This window comes from Nerophis lumbriciformis, linkage group LG04 (genome assembly GCF_033978685.3).
Source record: "Nerophis lumbriciformis linkage group LG04, RoL_Nlum_v2.1, whole genome shotgun sequence".
Classification (NCBI taxonomy): domain Eukaryota; kingdom Metazoa; phylum Chordata; class Actinopteri; order Syngnathiformes; family Syngnathidae; genus Nerophis; species Nerophis lumbriciformis.
The window spans coordinates 20,744,259-20,767,619 of NC_084551.2; the positions used below are offsets into that span (position 1 = coordinate 20,744,259).

Genomic DNA, 23,361 nt, shown 5'->3' on the forward strand with positions numbered 1-23,361 from the left:
GGGTTGGATGAACAAGACCTGAACGTTCCGAATACAGTCACATCTGAAACATATCTAAATTATATCCGCATACGAAAAAAGGCCTGTGTCGGATTTGAAAATATCCAAATTGTATTCTTCATAATGACATGAAACAGTCCTAAAGTCAGATTTAAAAAAAAAAATCGGATTTAACCTGCTGTGTAAACGTAGCCACTACACCAGGGGTGTCAAACGTATGTCCCGCGGGCCGGATCAGGCCCGCGAACAGGTTTTATCCGGCCCGCGAGATGAGTTTGCTAAGTATAAAAATTAGCCAACATTTTTGAATTAAAGAAACCACTGTTCTAAATGTGTCCACTAAATGTCACAATAGCAATTTTTGTATCTTTGTAGATGATGCTACATATGTAAACAAAAATAAACATCAGTTGAGGAAAATGAGCAAATTACAAAACATACTGTAATTTGATTTTGATATTTTTTTTTATCTTGATGGATTGAAAATTAACACCAATGAGTTGACTGATGAATTTTATCACACAGAAAGTATAAATAACGACAAATAAAGATACAACACTATTAACCGCAACATGTAAGTGTAAAATAAAACCCAACACCATTATGATTTGTACATTTTCAGAATGTGCTTGTTCTACTTTTAAACAAAGAAAACAATCTGAAGTTGTCTTTATTTTTAAGTTGTCGTGCTGTGATTTTACCAGTGCGGCCCACTTGGGAGTAGATTTTTTCTCCATGTGGCCCCCGATCTAAAATGAGTTTGACACCCCTGCACTACACATTTTGTAAGTCATCTATTTGACACCTTCTCAATGATCTCGAACTGGTGTGGTTGATTTGGTCGGCACCACAGTTTGTTTACAGTGTTCATGTCTGACTGGACCACACCAAGGTGGGGAAATGAACTCGAATTTGCTGAAAATGGACACAATATTAAAAAGATTGTTTTCCTTGTCTGATGACTAAAATACCCATTGTGTGCATTAGTACGAAAAGCTATGCCCTGTGATTGACTTCCGACAAGTCCAGGAAGGAAATTATGCGATTAAAATAAAATAAAATTAGGGATGTCCGATAATGGCTTTTTGCCGATATCCGATATTCCGATATTGTCCAACTCTTTAATTACCGATACCGATATCAACCGATACCGATATCAACCGATATATGCAGTCGTGGAATTAACACATTATTATGCCTAATTTGGACAACCAGGTATGGTGAAGATAAGGTACTTTAAAAAAAAAATTAAATAAATAAGATAAATAAATTAAAAACATTTTCTTGAATAAAAAAGAAAGTAAAACAATATAAAAACAGTTACATAGAAACTAGTAATTAATGAAAATGAGTAAAATTAACTGTTAAAGGTTAGTACTATTAGTGGACCAGCAGCACGCACAATCATGTGTGCTTACGGACTGTATCCCTTGCAGACTGTATTGATATATATTGATATATAATGTAGGAACCAGAATATTAATAACAGAAAGAAACAACCCTTTTGTGTGAATGAGTGTGAATGGGGGAGGGAGTTTTTTTGGGTTGGTGTTGGTAAGTGTATCTTGTGTTTTTTATGTTGAATTAATAAAAAACAAAAAACAAACAAAAAACAAACAAAAAAAAAACATACCGATAATAAAAAAAACGATACCAATAATTTCCGATATTACATTTTAACGCATTTATCGGCCGATGATATCGGCAGGCCGATATTATCGGACATCTCTAAATAAAATCAATGACCCATTATGATTTTCTGTTATGTTAACCCTGACCACAACCTTTGGTCTTTTTTTTCTGATTTGGCTTGTTGTTTCTCCTCGAAACCACCTAATAACTTGTCCGACTGATGTTACTAATGAAGAAATGTTAGTCCTTTTGGTTAAACTGACGTTACGGTGACAAAGCTATTTATTTTGGTGGCCATCATTGTTTACATGACACTGTCAGCTTTTTTTTAACAGCGACCAGCCGATTACCTTGAAGTCTAAACTCCATCTGTCTCACAACGTTAACATGAGCCTTAGTTCAGTCGCGGTGCTGTTGTTGTGTTAGCTGATAGTATCACTATCTGATTTTTAAAATTAGACTAAAAGGTAATGAAAGATTGGAAATATAATTATAATATTTGGTATTTCAAAGCTTATACCAAGGTAACTTTATTTATTTAATTCTTCATATCGAAAGCAGGCAGTTTGATGTTCGTGTGTGCCAGTGAGTGGCAGGTGAAGGTGCTATCTGCAGTGCTCACACACTCGCCCCCTGCTGTGTTTAATCAATATCATTTTGAATTCAGGCCTTCACTCATGCCTATGCACACACACACACAAACACACACACATGCACACACACACAAACACGGACGCACAAACGCTTAGACGTACAACCTCACAAACATGCATGCACACTCGCACTCACACACACACACAAAACGCACACACATTTACACACACACGCACCGATATCTTTGTGTGCACCAAGGGAATACAGTATGAGTAACTTCACACTCCTCACAGCCTCAGCACACAAACCCCAACATGAAAGGTGAATGTGTGTGTGTTGTTTTGTGGACACTTGACATATATGTGTCCAAACCTTGTTAATTAAGCACCCGCCATCCTGGCCACGGGATTAGGACCCGGTAATATCACCACAGAACGATGCATGTGTGTGTGCATCTGTGTGGTTGAACGTTTGCGAATGTGTGTGTCTCAGTGCATGTGCAGAATGTGTGAATATTGCAGCATATGTGTGTGTTTGTGTGCTTGTGCAATAGGATGGTTTGACAATGTGCTTGCTCAAGAGCAGCACGGATCATGTACGCCAGTGTTTTCCAACCTTTTTTTGCCAAGGCACATTTTTTGCGTGTAAAAAATCCAGAGGCACACCACCAGCAGAAATCGTTAAAAAAACAAAACTCAGTTGACAGTAAAAAGTCATTGTCGCAATTGTTGGATATGACTTTAAACCAAAACCAACCATGCATCAATATAGCACGACCTGTCACATCACGGTGTGACTTGTTTTGTGTTTTTTGCTGTTTTTCTGTGTGTGGTGTTTTAGTTCTTGTCTTGCGCTCCTGTTTTGGTGGCTTTTACTGTTTTGTTGGTATTTTCCCGTAGGAGTTTCATGTCTTCCTTTGAGCGATATTCTTCCCGCATCTACTTTGTTTTAGCCATCAAGAATACTTCAGTTGTTTTTATCCTTCTTTGTGTCGACATCGTTGATTGTCATGTCATGTTCGGATGTACATTGTGGACGCCGTCTTTGCTCCACAGTAAGTATTTGCTGTCGTCCAGCATTCTGTTTTTGTTGACTTTGTAGCCAGTTCAGTTTTAGTTTCGTTCTGCATAGCCTTCCCTAAACTTCAATGCCTTTTCTTAGGGGCACTCACATTTTGTTTATTTTTTGTTTAAGCATTAGACATCTTTTTACCTGCACACTGCCTTCCGCTGTTTCCGACATCTACAAAGCAATTAGCTACCGGGTGCCACCTACTGATATAGAAGAGTATTACACGGTTACTCTGCCAAGCTCTAGACCGCACCGACACTCAACAACAACACATCATTTGCAGACTATAATTACTGGTTTGCAAAAAAGATTTTTTAACCCAAATAGGTGAAATTAGATAATCAGTGGTTGCAAAACACTGATGTATGCAATACAATGAGAATTAAAGTAGCCCAAAAAGATTAATTATCTTCTTGTTTACTTTTTTGTTTATTCTAGTCCAGGGGTGTCAAACTAATTTTAGCTCAGGGGTCGCATGAAGGAAATTATTTTACTGATAAAATCATGGCATAATAGCTTAAAAATTATGCCATGATTTTTAAGTAAAACAAAGTTTTCTTTGTTTTACTTCGGCCAACAATAGAACACACACATTCTGAAAATGTAGACATTACACATATTCCTTTTGGAAAAACACTTAAAGTTAGTTGAAAATTCTGAGGAAAAGAATTGGTGCATTTTCAAAAACACCATGAAGAACGCAATTAACTTAGACTTTGTCTCAGTGTATTTACAAGGCCATTAAACTTTAAACATTTCCTGTTTGGCATTTCCATGTTGGCAGTTCAAGACGTGTTTAGAAAAGCAACCGAGTGTTTCCTCAAACCGTCGCATTGGTGACATCTGCCATCTGCACATTCATTTATCATCATACAAATATTACACTTATAATAAACACAAAACAATTATCAAAATGACACCATAGCCGAAATCAAAGTGACATAACTGCAAACTTAACTAATGTGAACATAGTAGATTTGAGCATAAATTATCAATCAATCAAAGTTCACTTATGTAGCCCTTAATTACAAATGTTTCAAAGGGCTGCACAAGCCACAATAAACCCCCTGATCACCAACATCATCAACCTCTCCTTTCAGACCGGCCACATTCCATCAACTCTTAAGAGCGCCATCCTCACCCCTCTTCTTAAAAAACCCTCCCTCGATCCAGACACCCTCTCCAACTACAGGCTCATCACAAAACAGCATTCCTCTCTAAAATACTGGAGAAAGTAGTCTCCTCACAGCTTCAAACTCATCTCAAACTCAACAACATCAGCGAGAAATTTAAATCTGGTTTCCGTTCTGCCCATAGTACAGAAACCGCCCTGGTCAGGGTCACTAACGACCTCCTGATGGCGGCGGACGCCGGCTCCCCCTCTCTGTTAATCCTACTGGACCTTACAGCCGCATTTGACACTGTCGACCACAACATACTAATCAGTTGCCTTCAATCCACCATCGGTCTCAACAATGCAGCACTACAGTGGTTCAAGTCCTACATCTCCGGTCGGTCAGAATATGTCTCCCTGGGAGGTTCACATTCGCGCACCCTGCCTGTCACCTGCGGTGTACCCCAGGGATCTGTCCTCTGCCCCACATTGTTCACCTTGTATCTGCTACCCCTTGGCCGTATCATCAGCAGGCATGGAATTTCCTTCCATTGCTATGCTGATGATACGCAGCTCTGCCTGCAAACAATGCAAACCTCACCCTCATCTCCAACGCCCCTCTCCATTCTCACCACCTGCCTGGAGGAGATAAAGGCATGGATGAGCATCAACTTCCTGCAGCTCAATAGCTCAAAAACAGTGGTCATGAAAATAGGCACCCCACACCAGATCAACACATGTCCCATAACCAGCATCACCTTCTCTGGACATGACCTGCCACTCTCCCCACTTGTCACCATCCTGGGAGTGAAAATGGACCCCCACCTGAACTTTGAAGCCCACATCAACCATCTGTGCAAAACCTCTTTCTCAAGACTCCGCCCCTCACTCACCCCAGCCGACACTGAAAGACTCGTCCATGCCTTCATCTCCTCCAGGCTTGATTACTGCAACGCACTTCTCGCCAGGGTCCCCAAAAAGAGCATCAAAAAGCTCCAGTACATTCAAAAAAGAGCAGCGAGGATCCTGACGAGAGTGCGCAAGCGTGATCATATCACACCTATTCTCAAATCACTCCACTGGCTCCCCATCGCACCCCCTCAAGGACCTAGTTTCCCCTCAACCTCCTACCCGCAACCTCCGCTCCTCAAACACTAACCTCCTCAAACCCATCAGGACAAAGGTACAATCTATGGGCCGCCAGGCTTTCTGCTAGACTGCTCCTGAACTTTGGAACGCTCTCCCCGGCCATCTTAGAGCACCACAGTCGGTCGACCATTTTAAGAAGTGACCCACCTTTTTAGCACAGCTTTTATCTAATTTTTCTGCCTTCTTGTTTTTAAATACACTGCTTGCCTATCTGTTTTATCCAGTGCTTTCATGCTCTTGTTTCTATTTTTATCTATGTTTCTGTTTTATCTAGTGTATGTCATGATTTCATCCATCCATCCATTTTCTACCGCTTAATCCCTTCGGGGTCGCGGGGGGCGCTGGAGCCTATCTCAGCTACAATCGGGCGGAAGGCGGGGTACACCCTGGACAAGTCGCCACCTCATCACAGGGCCAACACAGATAGACAGACAACATTCACACTCACATTCACACACTAGGGCCAATTTAGTGTTGCCAATCAACCTATCCCCAGGTGCATGTCTTTGGAGGTGGGAGGGAACCCACGCAGTCACGGGAGAACATGCAAGCTCTACACAGAAAGATCCTGAGGAACCCAGGACTGCTCAGGACCTTCGTTTTCATTTCTATTTACATTTTTTATTATATATTCTTACTTTCTATTTTTATTTTTAATACTTTGTAGCACTTTGAGATTTTAACAAATGTAAAGTGCGTTACAAATGCAATTCATTATTATTATTATTAATGACATCCTCGGCTCAAATCCCACATCAGGGCAAGAAAAAAATTCTACCCAATGGGAACAACGAGAAACCGGTGCAATGGTTGCCGAGTGGATACGGTTAATAATGTGAGAGTCCAATCCATAGTGGGGCCAGCAGGGGATCCTTAGAAAAAAAAAAATAAAAATAGAACTAACAACAAATGTACAAACACATTTTTACAATGGAGTTCAGGGTGTCCATCATACCATCAACCAATTACAAGCGCTGCACGGATCTATAACTACAAAGATGATGATCATGTTGACTTAAGTCTTTGCATCTTACTAGTTTGTTATTTTAACCCCTGAGTAGATACATTTAGAACAGTAGTTTTTTTTCATAAAAATATTGCAGCTAATTTTTATACTCAGCAAACTCATCTTGCGGGCCGGATTAAACCTGTTCACTGGCCCGATACGGCCAGTGGGTCGTACCTTTGACACCCCTGTTCTAGTCGAACAATATTTTGGTATAATAGGTGGGAAATACTTATTTTTATGGGTTATTCTGTCAAAAATCTCATTTATTACACCAACATTTTGTCTGCATTTAACAAACTTAAAAGTACAGAAGTAAAATACATGATATAGAATCCCTCTTTACAATTTCAATAACCCTTTTCATATCCTTTTAAAAAAAATAAAAAAATAAAATTGAACCATATAATATTCCATATATATATATATATATATATATACATATATATATATATATATATATATATATATATATATATATATATATATATATATATATATATATATATATATATATATATATATATATATATATATATATATATATATATATATATATATATATATATATATTTCCAAGAGGCCCTGAACCTGAATTTTTAATGATTTTGTTATGAATAAAGAAGTAATGTAAAAAGTAGCTTTGCAATGAGTCGAAAATTAACTCATTTTTGAAATATTTCGTACAAATAATACGCAAGTCGTAGCATTTTAATGGCATGATATAGCATTTTGTTTGTTTGTTTTATTCCAGTATGTCTGCCATCTTTGTGGAATGTTGTGACAGAGTTTGCTCATATGGCGTAAATAGCTAACTTTGATAAAATGTTACATTTTTTTGCAGCGTTTTATTCTACTAAATTATCTAAGATGATTTTAATAAATGCTTAATCCTTTAATTGTTCTTTGCTTCAAATGTCAGGTGCAATATGCAAGGTTATACTTTGTACATTTTTATACAACTATTTTTTTCCAAAGTTTTCTGCATTTTCAGATCTTTTTCTATTTTTAATTAAGTAAGTAGTTTTTACCTAATTTGACATTAAAAAAATCTGAGCACAACTAATCACAGCACCCGTTTCGCATAACATCATAAATTAGTAGTTTAGGTAAAAAAAATACTTATTATAAAAAGCGCAGATGTGCCTACTGAGAGTTTCTTACACTGCATTTGTGCATTTATATGAGATACATTCAGGTGAGGACTATTAAATGTTGTCTCCTCCAAGGCCTTGCAAGTTTCAAAATGCTTCACAGTCAATATTTGCTCAAAAGTGAATTTAAAAAAGCTGACTTTTAATTAGAAAGCAGTGGGAGGTGGTTAATTATTTTCCCCGCTAAAAAATCCTGGGGGTAAACAGGGCAGAGGTGTGAAGCTTTGTGAGCATAAATGTGACTCACACGCTTATTTACAAGCTGCTTCTGGGCCTCCCCTTCCCAGCCCGGCTGCCTATATATCCAGCGGGGGGAGAAAAAAATAACTAGAAAATGTGAAAATTGGCTGCTTTATGATGGAGGATAATGAAGCGGAAGACAGAGCTGGTCCTCTCCTTTCCCCTCTCCTCCTCTGTTTTCAGGATGTTTTCTGTCTCTCCTGACACCTTCTCCGCATCTACTGACACACCCACCTGCAACACACACACACGCACACACACACACACACACACACACACACGAGCCACCAAGAGGCTCCCCTGCTGTGACAGCAAACATTCATCGCACATGATCACCATGACGATATGGAAATATGAATTATGCATAAAGGCAGCCTCGCCTCGGCTGCGGGTACAAAGCCATGTGGGTGATATTCTCTTTTCAAATCATATGGGAAATATCTCCTTAGTATTAATAATATAATAAGCTATCCAGCTACATCATTCTGTGCCGTTTTACTGCCCTGCAGATTCGTTGCTATGGTATATTTCACACACTTAATGCACACACCTTTATGCTAAACATGGCTTTATGAATAAATACACACGTCTGTGCTTAATATCAAAAACTGTATTTTTATATCCAAAACACAGCATTTCCCACTTGACCCTTTGTTAAACTCTTACAGCTTTCGGGGATGGGTGTAATTATTTTTGCTGACGTCGCTTTTAAGATTCTCCAGTGTGTCATTTCAAGGTTACAATGCAGCTAAAAGATGAGTCCATCACAGTCATATGAAAATGGTCTGCATTATTTATAAATCCAAATGATATCGCGCACAAGCATTTCATCAGTGGAAGTGTGACAGTCAGACACAAGTTGTGGTATTTTACCATCCTGCAGGCTCCACGCATGCACCTATCTATAACTCTTTGGCTATTATTAGATATTTGTCTCAAACCAATTTGACATTGAGATTACTGAAGTAGCACCACGTTCAGTGTTGACAGGCAAACAAAAGACATGTCTGTCTGGCTATATTTTCCAGAAAAAGGCAAGGAGGGGGGAAAAAAGGCCCAAAGAGACTCTAAAACATGATTTGTGCACTGGACAGCAGTTCAAGTCCAACTCACAGGTTATTACAGAAACAGATGAATAAATAAATATGTGAAAATGACTACAAAATGAGGAGTAGTTTAATACACCTCTATACTTGTACTTTAATGTTTTGTCATATTGGCTCAATGATGGCAACAGTGATTTTTTGATTATCAAAATATTGAACAAAATGTATCCATCCAGCTATTTTTGTTCAATACTTATATCATAACCCTGTAGAAAATAGTCTGTGGTGGAGTGATAGCTGCTAAACAAGGACATTTGGCCATCCCCTTTTCAACACCAATTAAAAACATTGACAGCCACAATTGCTTTTGTATAACATATTTGGAATTGGAATGAGATTTTGTGGACACACTGTATTATTGGTAGTATTATATTATTTTGACAGAAATAATGCAACTAACGACCAAAGGGGGTAAATGACATGTTTACCCTTTTATCAGCTGACTGTTTTGGGGCCTTTAGAGTATTTCACTCCTATCCTAGCATCTCTTCTATATATGGCTCTATTAGATACTGTATATCAAAATGTAATACACAAAATCTCATGTCCATCCACCAATTAAAAAAAAAATAAAAAAAGAATGTCGTAGATCTACGGTCAATTTTGTCAGAGGCTAATATTGGTCTCTCAGAAAATTAACATAATGTGTCATTATAGTGAAATAAATACATAGATTAATAATATCCTTTAATATTAATATACATTTTATTTAAACAATTTCAGCCCCTCTATAAAATGGTCTTATTGGGTTATTACTCGTGACGTAATAATTCGTGACCTAATAATAAGAAAGTGACGTAATAATTCTGACATATACAGAAAAATTGCATTCATTTTGAGTCTATATTTAAAAAAAAAAGCCCAACTGCAAAAAAAAAACCATCACCAAATATAGTGCTTTTAGATTAAGTTCATACACAGACTCATTTGATAATATTTTTTTTTAGAACAGTTAGTTGTAAAAATGTTTTATTTCTATCTAAATTGCCTCTACTTAAAAATGGATGCCACTCTAAGTCCCCTTTTGGAATGAATACTCTGCTAAAACATGTTAAAAGCCACGCAGTCTTGCAATAATGCCCTGCAAAAAAAGTATTAACAAAAGCAATGTTGGTAATAACAGTAACGAGCTGCTCTTTAAATGAATATTCCGCATGTTGTGCTTACATGGCTTTGCCTTAATTTCTATGGCTGTACCGCATAAGTCCCTCCAATTACCTGCAGAGTTTCCACGCCGTGTGAGCAAGACATGACAGCAGCAGAGAGCGGATGCGGATGTGAACGTGTCATTTGGGTGGGGTGTGACGCTGCCGATGTTCCCATAACTGTCTGCTGACACCTCCTCAGTATGTAACAGCCCTCGCTCACACCCTGCATAATTTAAAAGCGTAGAGGGAGGGAGACATGGGGAGGAGAGATTCAGGTATTCTACCCCAATGTGAGGGCGAGAAACCACCCAAAACCTTACTAATTACGCCACTCTCCCCGCTCCCCTTTCCTCATCTTCATCTCGTCTCGTCTCACTTTCACTTTGCCTTCGCCTCTCTGCAGCTTGAGTAACGAGCAGAAACAGAAGAGCTTCTGTGGCGGCTCCTTCTGCATCCTCGTCTCCCCTCTCATGCTTGCCAGAAGGAATATGATTAGCTCAGTGGAGAGCTGAGAGCCACAGTTTGCTGCACACACACACACACACACACACACACACACACACACACACACATATATAGACCACATTCCCCTCAGTGCAGCACTGAGAAAAGACGGCAGAGAGGTGAGACAGGGTGGGGCTGGTAATGAGGCCAAGCCGCACAGAAGCCCACCGGTAGTTCAGTTAGTTAGTTCCTGTGTGGAGCGTGCACGAGTCCCCCTTGTTTGCCCTGGGTTTCCTCCCACGGCTCAAACACACGTCGGACAGGGTGGTGATCGGAGCATCTAAATTGCCCCCAAGTGCGTCTGTTTGTCGGTCTCATTGTGCCAAGGCGACCTCCACACAGAGTTTTGTCTGTCTTCTGCTCATTGCATGCAGGGAAACGCTGCCCTCTCTGCACGCCCCTCCCCGGGCTGGGGGAGCGTGCGGAGGAATAATTAACGAGGACCAAAAGAGTTGTCATATTAATGTGTCACCCCCTCGGCGAAAAAAAGACTGCGCTTTTTAACCTGAATACATATTTATGATGGTCACAGGTGGAAGTCGCGCTAGTTGAGGGAATGAAAACACTGAATACTGCAGCACAGTTTAAGGTCATGCTCATTATATGAAATTATGAGCAGGGCTGGCCAAGTTCCCAAATTGATCGGATTTTTATAAGGTTCCAAATCGGTTAATTGCGCTTCGATCTGCACTTTAATATTAAAGGGCACCTATGATGATTTTAATCTACATTTAAAACACTTCATTGTGGTCCAAATAACACAAATTGGATATGCTTTGGTGTAAATTTTGCGTACGTTTTGCTCCCCAGTCACATTTATAACCCATTTTAGAGGTGTTCCCAGATTGCAAATAAAGTTAAGTTAAAGTTAAAGTACCAATGATTGTCACACACACACTAGGTGTGGTGAAATGTGTCCTCTGCATTTGACCCATCCCCTGTTGTTCACCCCCTGGGAGGTGAGGGGAGCAGTGGGCAGCAGCGGTGGCCGTGCCCGGGAATCATTTTTGGTGATCCATCCCATCCATTTTCTACCGCTTATTCCCTTTGGGGTGGCGGGGGGCGCTGGAGCCTATCTCAGCTGCACTCGGGCGGAAGGCGGGGTACACCCTGGACAAGTCGCCACCTCATCGCAGGGCCAACACAGATAGACAGACAACATTCACACTCACACACTAGGGCCAATTTTAGTGTTGCCAATCAACCTATCCCCAGGTGCATGTCTTTGGAAGTGGGAGGAAGCCGGAGTACCTGGAGGGAACCCACGCAGTCACGGGGAGGACATGCAAACCCCACACAGAAAGATCCCGAGCCCGGGATTGAACCCAAGACTACTCAGGACCTTTGTATTGTGAGGCAGATGCACTAACCCCTCTTCCACCGTGCTGCCCCATTTTTGGTGATTTAACCCCCAATTCCAACCCTTGATGCTGAGTGCCAAACAGGGAGGTAATGGGTCCCGTTTTTATAGTCTTTGGTATGACTCGGCCGGGGTTTGAACTCACAACCTACCGATCTCAGGGCGGACACTCTAACCACAAGGCCACTGAGTAGGTTAAGACCAAGATCTACCCTCTCTAAGGTCATAATTTTTCTTGTTCAATTTACACTGTTTAGATGTACTGCATAGCTTGAAGTCGTCACTGCTATTTATTTTCAGACACGGTCGAACATTAATTATATAAATATCAGTGGTGTGCTGTCAGGGCCAGCAAGGCCTTCTCTGCTGGCCTAACATAACCAGAAATCATGATCATAATTAAAGATAAAAGTCATTTTTGATTTACTTTCCCTAAATATCTAAACGTATTCATATTCTCTTCATGTCATATTATGCTCCTTCCAGCGCTGTTGTTTTTAGGTTATAGAGTTTTTATCCAATCAGAATTCAGCTAGCTTATGTTGCCATGCTCTACCAAATCTGCCACAGGCCTTCAGAAAAAACAATGTGGGCGTCTGTGCACTGTAAGTGAACGGACACAAACATTTGACAGACAGTTGTGATAGCCAATCAGATCAGGAGTTGTTTTCAGTAAGGCCTTCTAGATGGCCTAAGGCAGATATATATAGTGATGTTATGAGCTACGTATTATAAGAATTCCGTTACCCAGCATGCCACAGTAGTGAAGAGCATGTGCAAAAGCCCCGTTTAGGTTGTTGAATGTAGACATGCCGGCAGCTGGATGTTATTGATGAGCACGCTGTGGAGTAAACTTTAAGAAGTCAGCCAACACGCCTCGTCTGCATCTTTTATGATTAGACAAGACAACAATTATACAGTATTTGCAAGGCCATTTTCAAGAAGGATATTTAAAGAGAAACCACATCTTGTGAGACCATGTCGGCCAACCCCGGAAGCTAGCTTAGGTGAAATGGGGAAATGCCCGCAACACAATGAGCGGCACCACTGGATTATACGGCGTTGAATGGGTTCTACAAATTGTGAGTTCAAATATTTAATTTCTTAATTTTTTCACATTTAATATGTATTTTGCAATTTTAATTTTGACAGTACCACATAAGATATGTTTAAATTGTTGATGCGGGTTTATTAATTTTTAAATGCACCACTCTCCAGAGAGTGGTGAGGACGGCGGAAAAGATCATCAGGACTCCTCTTCCTCCTATCATGGAGATCGCAAAAAGCCACTGCCTGACCAGGGCTCAGAAAATCTGCAAAGACTCCTCCCACCCCACCAAGGACTGTTTTCACTTCTGGACTCTAGAAAGAGGTTCCGCAGCCTCCGAAGCAGAACCTCCAGGTTCTGTAACAGCTTCTTCCCTCAGGCCGTAAGACTCTTGAACGCATCATAATTAAATGATCCCCTCAACTCCCCCCAAAATGGATTAACTCGCTGGAATAAAAAAGACAATATAACATACATCCATAAACGTGGACGCATGTGAAAAAGTGCAATATATTTATCTGTACAGTATTCTAATTATTTATTTATATATATTTATATATATTTATTTATTTTATATACATATTTATATATTATTTATATTTACATATATTTATTCATTTATATATGCACCTTATTGCTTTTTTATCCTGCACTACCATGAGCTTATGTAACGAAATGTTGTTCTTATCTGTGCTGTAAAGTTCAAATTTAAATGACAAGAAAAAGGAAGTCTAAGTCTAAGTCTAAGTCTAAATAACCTGTTTTGTATACTGTGGATGTGGTTCAATGCCCAGTAAATATGTTTCTGTATAGTATTTCTCCAGCAATGGTCATGTGGTGACATAAATGATGGTATTCTGAGAAGTAATCACTGAAGGCCTAAGTGGGAAACGCACGGCCTGACACAGATAAATATTATATGGATTTACACGCTCCAATCGATTCAGAGTGCATTAAAAAAGCAGCTTTTAGCGACATTTATGTCACTACATGTCACATATCGGTGTTACTATGCCATTGCCTTTTTTCTACCTTTTTTTGGGTTTCCTCGTAGCCTAAAGCAGAGCCTCCCCATCCGGCTGAGAGCTTGACTTAATGTCCAAATATGTACGTCCACCTCGCTGTGATGTCACAACGTAGCCAGACTTCTAAACCCCGCAAACGGCGGCATTTCGTTGTACTTTTGAAGTGCAATGTCAATACATTTGTTTTCTTTTATAACGTTATTATTTGACGTTTTTGGCATTGTTTATCATGAGTATCCAACATTGTAAAATTTTAAGTCAGAAAAGGTTAAATTTATTATAGGTCCTCTTTAAAAATGTCTCAAATCTGTTACAAAATAATAATACAAATGTACTTTGTTTTTTCTCTTCACCATAAACACATTTTTGGAACTTTGCCCACCATTTAACACATGTTTTTATTTTTTTTGTGCGGTCTAAATTTTAATTCATGGACCGCTATCAATGTGGCTTAAAAGGGTCATCTATTCTGCCTATAAAGTCTTCTAAAAACATTTAAAAACCGCCAACAATAATCCATTTACATCTTGTGATCTGAATATTAACCAAGCAATATTGTTACTATAAGCGCTAATATTGTTATTATAAGCGCTAATGCTCAGTCCCCCTGTGACCATGTCAAAGTATCCTTGAGCATATTACTGAACCCCCAGTTGCTCCTGATGCTGTGTCATCAGTCGGCGACAGTATACACTGCAAAATAAGAGCTGTCATAATATAAGACAAGAGGACTAGATTTCCAAGAAAAATACTAACAACTAAAGAAAGTAACTTGCTGCAGATAGTTTTACGAATAAGACATCCCAAATTAAAATTTGTATACCTAGAAATCAGCAAGAATTTTTAAAGAGAGAAATAAGTCCTTTATTCTGACCACAAGCATTATTTAACTTGCAATTCTTAAATGAAGCATCCTCGAGATGTTGCAGAATCTTTAAACACGATTTTCTATTTTTTAAACCAAAATATCTTATTTGAATAGTTATTTTCTCAATTTTAACATTTTTAAACAAGAATACAAAAATATAATTATTCATGCTAAAATTAAGATTAGTCAATGACTAAAAACAAGTGAACAGCTCTTAGAAGTAGGGACATTTCGAGAAGTAAAACTTCAAATCTTGGCAAGTGGATAAGAATTTGCAGTATATGCGCGGTGGAAATTGTTTTTATTTGTATTTATTTATTTTTTGGCTAACTCTTTAGTATGGGGAACATATTCACTAGGGGTGTGGGAAAAAATCGATTTGAATTCGAATCGCGATTCTCACGTTGTGCGCTTCAGAATCGATTCTCATTTTTAAAAAATCGATTTTTTATTATTATTTTAGTTTTATATATATATATATATATATATATATATATATATATATATATATATATATATATATATATATATATATATATATATATATATATATATATATATATATATATATATATATATTTTAAATTAATCAATCCAACAAAACAATACACAGTAATACCATAACAATGCAATCCAATTCCAAAACCAAACCCGACCCAGCAACACTCAGAACAGCAATAAACAGAGCAATTGAGAGGAGACACAAACATGACACAGAACAAACCAAAAGTGGTGAAACAAAAATGAATATTATCAACAACAGTATCAATATTAGTTACAATTTCAACATAGCAGTGATTAAAAATCCCTCATAGACATTATCATTAGACATTTATGAAAATAAATAAAAAAGAACAATAGTGTCACAGTGGCTTACACTTGCATCGCATCTCATAAGCTTGACAACACACTGTGTCCAATATTTTCACACAGATAAAATAAGTCATATTTTTGGTTCATTTAATAGTTAAAATAAATTTACATTATTGCAATCAGTTGATAAAACATTGTCCTTTACAATTATAAAAGCTTTTTACAAAAATCTGCTACTCTGCTTGCATGTCAGCAGACTGGGGTAGATCCTGCTGAAATCCTATGTATTGAATGAATAGAGAATCGTTTTAAATCAGGAAAAAAATATTTTTTGAATCAAGAATCGTGTTGAATTGAAAAAAAAAAAAACGATTTTGAATCTAATCGTGACCCCAAGAATCGATATTGAATCAAATCGTGGGACACTCAAAGATTCACAGCCCAAATATTCACCATCAATTAGTTGCTTATTAACATGCAAATTAGTAACATATTGGCTCTTAATTAGTCATTAACAAGTACTTATTGAAGCCTTCTTCTGCATGGCCTTATTATACAACCAGTAAGCCATTAACTAAGAGTCTTCCTTCAATAACCTCAGAATTATTGCTTATTAGTGACCTTAACCCTAACCCGTACCCGTATATGTTCCTCTCGTGTCCAAATAACTCTAAATTAAGTCTTTGTTACTTAGAATATGTTCCCCATACTAAAGTATTACCATTTTTTGTTATCAAAATTTTGCATACAAAAATCACAGAATGTTAATCTAATAAAATAAAATAGAGCAACCCCGACTCCAACCCAATCCCAGCGTTAAAATACTTCGGATAAGAATTTACAAAGCAATTGAAAGGACATACAAACACAATACTAAAAAACAGTATCAATTATAAAATAATATAAATCATAAATGTTTATAGTTTTAATCAAAAAGTTAATTTAAAAAAAAGAAACGTGCAAAAAAAAAATGTTTTTTTTTAAATTAATAGATTCATAATTCAGGAAAAGAAAAAAAAAAGTATCGATTCAAAGAAAAACAAAAGAAAATATATATATATATTCAGTAACACTTTAGTATGTGGAACATATTCACCATTAATTAGTTGCTTATTAACATGCAAATTAGTAACATATTGGCTCTTAATTAGTCATTACTCAGTACTTATTAATGCCTTATTCTGTATGGCCTTATTACACAACCAGTAAGCCATTAACTAAGAGTCTTCCCCCAATAACCCCAGAATTATTGCTTATTAGTAACCCTAACCCTTATATGTTCCCCTAGTGTCCAAATAACTCTAAATTAAGTATTTGTTACTTAGAATATGTTCCCCATACGAAAAGTGTTACCAAACACAAACTAAAAAAGGGAAAACCAAAAATGTATAAAAGCAACAGTATCAATTATAAAATAATATCAATCATACATGTTTATAGTTTTAATCAAAAAGTTGATTCTTAAAAAAGAAACGTGCAAAAAAAATATATATATATATTATTTTTAATTTATAGATTCATAATTCAGGAAAATAAAAAAAATTATCGATAACAAAAAAAGAAGAAAAAAAAAACTCGTATATAATTTTTTTTTTTATTTATGTTTAAAAATTGATAAATAAAAATCGCGATTTGTATGGGAATCGATTATTTGGATCACCCCTAAAAAAGTGGTGCCAACAAACTCAGCATATGAGCCAAATTAAGCTGAAAAAACCCCACTGCAACAACTGATGCAATACAAAAATATTTCAAGTGACTTAAGAGTGTGAAAAGTTTGCCTGAAAAAACTAAAGAAGCATACAACAAGAAGAGGTGGGGGGGAGCAAGAGAGAGAGACTTTGAGCTTCAGATTGAGGGAATGCAGCACTACAGAGGAGGTGAGGGGGTGGAGGGAGTTTGTGGCACAGAGGCTGCCGTGAAAGCCAGGAGGTCACAGAGGTTCCCTTTAAATTTAGAACAAACCACAAACGGTGAATGTCTCCTCCAAAAGGCTGAATGACTGATTATAATGGCTGCCTGTTTCCATCTCGTCCGGTCAGCTTCACAGGGTCGCCTTTCTTTAAGAGCGCCGTACAGCTTTAAAGGTGCCGGCGGGCTTGCGATTTAAAATGACAATTCGGGGCATTTATAGATGCCCTTATCCCGAAGAGGCTGACAATGAGAGCAGGAGCGGGGAAGAAAAGCTGGTGTTTGTGTGTGTGTGTGTGAAGCCTGTGATCGTGGAGCAAGGAGGGACAAGAGGACTTAAGAGCAGGTGCAGCCCAAAGACCTTCAAAGAGTAACTGGCACGGCAACAAGAGCACGGTACAAAACGAAAGTATGTGTCAACATGTGTAATGAATAGAAGAACTAAAGGAGGGTCAACAATACGTGCTTGCAAATAAATGTGATTCATCTGGTCAAAAGATCATAATGAATTGACTAGTTATTAAAGTTAAAGTACCAATGATAGTCACACACACACTAAGTTTGGCGAAATTATTCTCTGCATTTGACCCATCATCCTTGAACACCCCCTGGGAGGTGAGGGGAGCAGTGAGCAGCAGCGGTAGCCGCGCCCGGGAATCATTTTTGGTGATTTAGCCCCCAATTCCAACCCTTGATGCTGAGTGCCAAGCAGGGAGGTAATGGGTCCCATTTTTATAGTCTTTGGTATGACTCGGCCGGGGTTTGAACTCACAACCTACCGATCTCAGGGCGGACACTAATTAGGCCACTGAATTATTGGCTACATCTGCACACAAATAATGACTGCTTACTTTAGACTGACACTTTGTTTTAATCTTGCAGTTGTGCTGTAGTACACAAGGCTGCGGCTCCAAATCCTGGGCCTCCATACACAACACACCTAAAAGGCGCCCCCACCCCGCACTAAACCCAACGTCACCGCCCCATACACATACTAGGTGTGTTTACACGCAGTAAAAAACTCATTATTGAAACACATGTACAAATCTTGATTAGGTTTTTGACTTTTTAAAGATAGGATTAATATATAGAACGTAATCAGTTATACAACCTTAAATAATTTAGTTTTGTTAAAAAAAAGTGCCAACAAATTAAATGAATAACGACTAAAATATGAATATATGGTAACACTTTAGTATGGGGAACATATTCACCATTAACTAGTTGCTTATTAACATGCAAATTAGTAACATATTGGCTCTTAATTAGTCATTATTAAGTACTTAATAATGTCTTATTCTGCATGGCCTTATTATACAACCAGTAAGCCATTAACTTCCCTCAATAACCTCAGAATTATTGCTTATTAGTAACCCTAACCCTAACCCTAACCCTAACCCTTATATGTTCCCCTAGTGTCCAAATAACTCTAAAAGTTACTTGTTACTTAGAATATGTTCCCCATACTAAAGTGTTACCGAATATATATATATATATATATATATATATATATATATATATATATATATATATATATATATAGTGTCCAAATAACTCTAAAAGTTACCTGCTACTTAGAATATGTTCCCCATACTAAAGTGTTACCGAATATATATATATATATATATATATATATATATATATATATATATATATATATATATATATATTCGGTAACACTTTAGTATGGGGAACATATTCTAAGTAACAGGTAACTTTTAGAGTTATATATATATATATATATATATATATATATTCGGTAACACTTTAGTATGGGGAACATATTCTAAGTAACAGGTAACTTTTAGAGTTATTTGGACACTATATATATATATATATATATAAATATATATATATATATATATATATATATATATATATATATATATATATATATATATATATACAACATGTCATTAGTCATTTAAATATCATTGTAAATATGTCAAGTTTTCCTTTACTTTAGATTGTAAAGACAAAGGATTATCATCAGTGTTTAATACAATTCACAAAAATGCATCATCATTATTATGACTATGGGGTTATTATTATTATCTCCCTCCCGTGTCTTTAAAAAGTAACGACACCTCCGTTACTTTGAACATGCCACAGCTATCAAAAGTGAAAGTGAAACTTTTCTCCTATGCCGCCACAGATAGATTTATTATCTCTCCATCCTTGTTCCAAAAGGTTAGCGCTGTGTGCGAATGCTTAAAGGTGATCTTTAATGACCTCATGACGTCTTGGTTGAGTGAAGTTTGAAGTTAGGTTTGCTTATGTTACCTTGATTTCGCCGTGGTGTCATTTTGACAATTGTTTTGTTTGTATTATAATTGTATTATTTGAATGATGCTAAATGAATGTGTTGTGTTTTACTTGACTTTCTCCACAACACAACATCCCAAATGATATAGCGAGACCAGCAGCTTACCATGGTTTGTTGTCAGCTCAAGGGAGGAGACTAAGCATTATGTAGCAGTATTGCTAAGTGCTAAACGAGATATACAAACATAATAAAACAATCACTTAGTGTACAATGTCTGCTCTCACTGGGATAAAGAATGATGGGATGTTTATATATTCCCGTTTAGATGAATAATTTCATCATATTCCTCCCATCCAGGTGGAACCAACCATTTTGTATTTTTGATAGGGGGGTACAGATAGTTTTTAGACATTCTTAAGTTGACTCAAGCAACTTCCTTATTGAACGTTCATGGCTAAAATAATTTTATATTAACATTCATGATGTCTTCTTTATAATTTACATATTTGCACACGTTGTACAACTGCACTGTATCATACTGGGACCAGCTTTGAATATCCTGTATAGTTGCCTGGGAGGGATTATATCCATGCAAAACAGCATACTCTGCAGTGGACGTTTTGAGTTTTGCATAACAGTGCTTTTTTTTCATATTACCAACATGCAGCACTACACTAAACAACAACCACAATAATAAACACAGTGTTCAAATTACCACCACATTAACACAAACTCAACATAGTTGTGTATGCAGGTGTACCTGATCTGGTCTTCTGGAATTGTTCGGAAAAATGCAGACTGAATTGTTGTGATGGGTCACAAGAAGGTGATATGAATGTACATCTGGCATAGGAGAATAACCACATATGCTATATCAACATACGTTTGCTTAAGGTTAACACACGCAAAGGAAAAAAAGTATTAATGTTATTATAATAGAAATACAAGCAAGTCCTTTCATGAGAGGTTGCATCATGAACCGATGCAAAAATGATGTATTTTGCGTGAGAGCCATAATACATAGGTCCTCCTAATTGAAGTCAATGTCTTTCCATTATTCTGACTTTGACTCTTATATAAACAAATCACGTCTGAATTGTATCCAAGGGCTTACTATTTTTTATATATCACATTTCAGTGCATTGTAATACATCGTTATTGAATATGAACACGTTCCTGCTTAATACAAAGTATAGCTATAAAGGGCACTTTATTTTGTCAATTAAACCTTCACTTTTTGCATTTTCTGAGACAAAACCGCTTCTTATCGCACACAATGATTGGTTGGATGAGGCTGGTGTCCCCTCCCAGTTTTGTGGAAAAGCACTACACTTATAGATACCTGTTGTTGTTGTTTTGTTTAGTATCTAAGATACATTTTAATGGTAGCTATAAGCAAGAAGAGGAAAAAACTCTCCATTAACTCCAATAACAAGGTGTCATCTTGCTACTAACATTAAAAGTGCTCTCTAACCCAAAGGTCACCATGAAAATGAAGCACATGCTCAATGCTGCCCAGCACAGCAGAAAGTTGTGTTAACCCTAAATCCACTATTGTCTGACTGAACTGTGCATGGGAAAAACAGTAAAAAAAAAAAAAAGGGTTCCTATCTACGAGCAAATATTAAGAGAATTGTCATGCAGGTGGCCAACATTTTGCGAAATAAAAGCAAACAAGTACTCACTCAGATTGACGAAGAAATAGCCCCCATATGACATCAGTAAAATGCAGTGAAGTGTGTCTACTGTGCTGCCGTGGTGCAAGCTCGTTGCCTTAGTCTCAGCTCAGCCAAATCCTTGAAGAACAAGAAGCTTTCTCTGTGCCTAAACCTGCCGACAGACAGGCGGCTTTGAAGGCCCCCAACTGAGCTTTGAAGCCAATGAAAAACTCTGCTCTATGGGGCCAAATGAAAATGAGCTGGGGCAAACTTATACGCATCTGATACAGATGCTAGAAATATATTTTTTTTAATCTATTGAGTTTATGTTTATAGTCTATGCCAGCTCTTGCTTCACAATACCAAAAGTATATATGTTTCCAATCAAAAACAACTGACTTTTTTTTGGCATGAAACTCCACATAGCTCTTGTTGAATAAACATGTCACAGAATGTGAATTTAAATATAAATAAATTACTCATTATTCATGTTAGTTTGATGTTAAATCACCATCATATAAGGGTATGGTGAATTAAACTTAACATTATTGGAGTAAAAAAAAAACTTGTTGGATTAAAATCTTTATCTTTTAAGGCCAAACTAAACATTTACTACACGAGGCCTCAAGTAATAATGATGCTATTTCGAAAAAACCTATTCCAAATGTTATTATATTATAATTTGTTATTTTTATATATTTATTATAGCATCATCATGTTTTATTTTATAACCATGCCGTTGTTCCAATTCATTATATGTAGGGAGTGTTCTGAAAATTACGTAATTAATTATAGTTACTCGTTACTTTACCAAAAAAGTAATTGAATTACTAACGGAACTACTCTTTAATAAATCTAATTATTTACTAGGGAAAGTAATTTATATGTTACTTAAAAAAAAACAAAAAAACATTATCTGGTATATGCATTTGAGAGATGTTAAATATAAGAGGACAGTGTGCAGAGTCTGTGCTTTTTAAGAGGCGGGGCCTGTTGCCTAGTGATGATGACATAATCGAGGGTTTTTTAGCTTTGGCAGTTAGCAGCACTCTTTTGAATATTTTCACCAGATTGTGTCACCTATGCTTAACAAAGAGATTGAATGTGCTTTGATGGCTGTCATATCTTCTTGTCAACAAACGGGGTATTTTTTGGATGGCAAGCTTGTCACTTGCATGATTGATTTGTTATTCAATATTCTCATTGTGTAAGTGTGCGTATGTTGTTGTCTGCTGTGTCACAGTGTGATGGTGATATCAAGTTCATTTTAGTGCGGTGCTGCTTTTTGCTTTCACGAGTGAAAAGATATTTCCTGCATTGAACTTGCTGCACTTAAGACGCTGTATTGTTGTTGACATAAAACCACATCAAAAGTAGCGTGCCACGTTACATCAAGCTATCGCTAACGGCATTGTAACGGACCTAAAAGTAATTAATTAGATTACTCGTTACTAGTAAAAGTAACGGTGTTATGTAACGCCGTTATTACGAACATTCATTAATTAATTAAATTATGCACGCAAATAATTTACTGCGATTTATCACATCTCAAAAGTGGGATTACTCTGATTAAAAAAATAATAATTTTGACAGCACTAATTATAACATATATAAGCACTTGCACAAACCCCCGTACTTGGTAAGCGAAATCCTGCAAAGTCGGCACACTACTGATCACATGAATGTTAGATGCA

General features: G+C 37.1%; 1 long non-coding RNA gene across 1 annotated transcript in view; it reads right to left on the minus strand.

Annotated features, from left to right (window-relative positions):
* The window catches only part of LOC133597504 (uncharacterized), a 53,427-nt gene extending 31,606 nt beyond the window's left edge, over positions 1–21,821 (minus strand). Inside the window, exon 1 of the long non-coding RNA XR_009814681.1 lies at positions 21,695–21,821. This is a non-coding gene — a long non-coding RNA (uncharacterized lncRNA). The remainder of the gene's footprint in view (positions 1–21,694) is intronic.
* Positions 21,822–23,361: the final 1,540 nt, after the last annotated feature.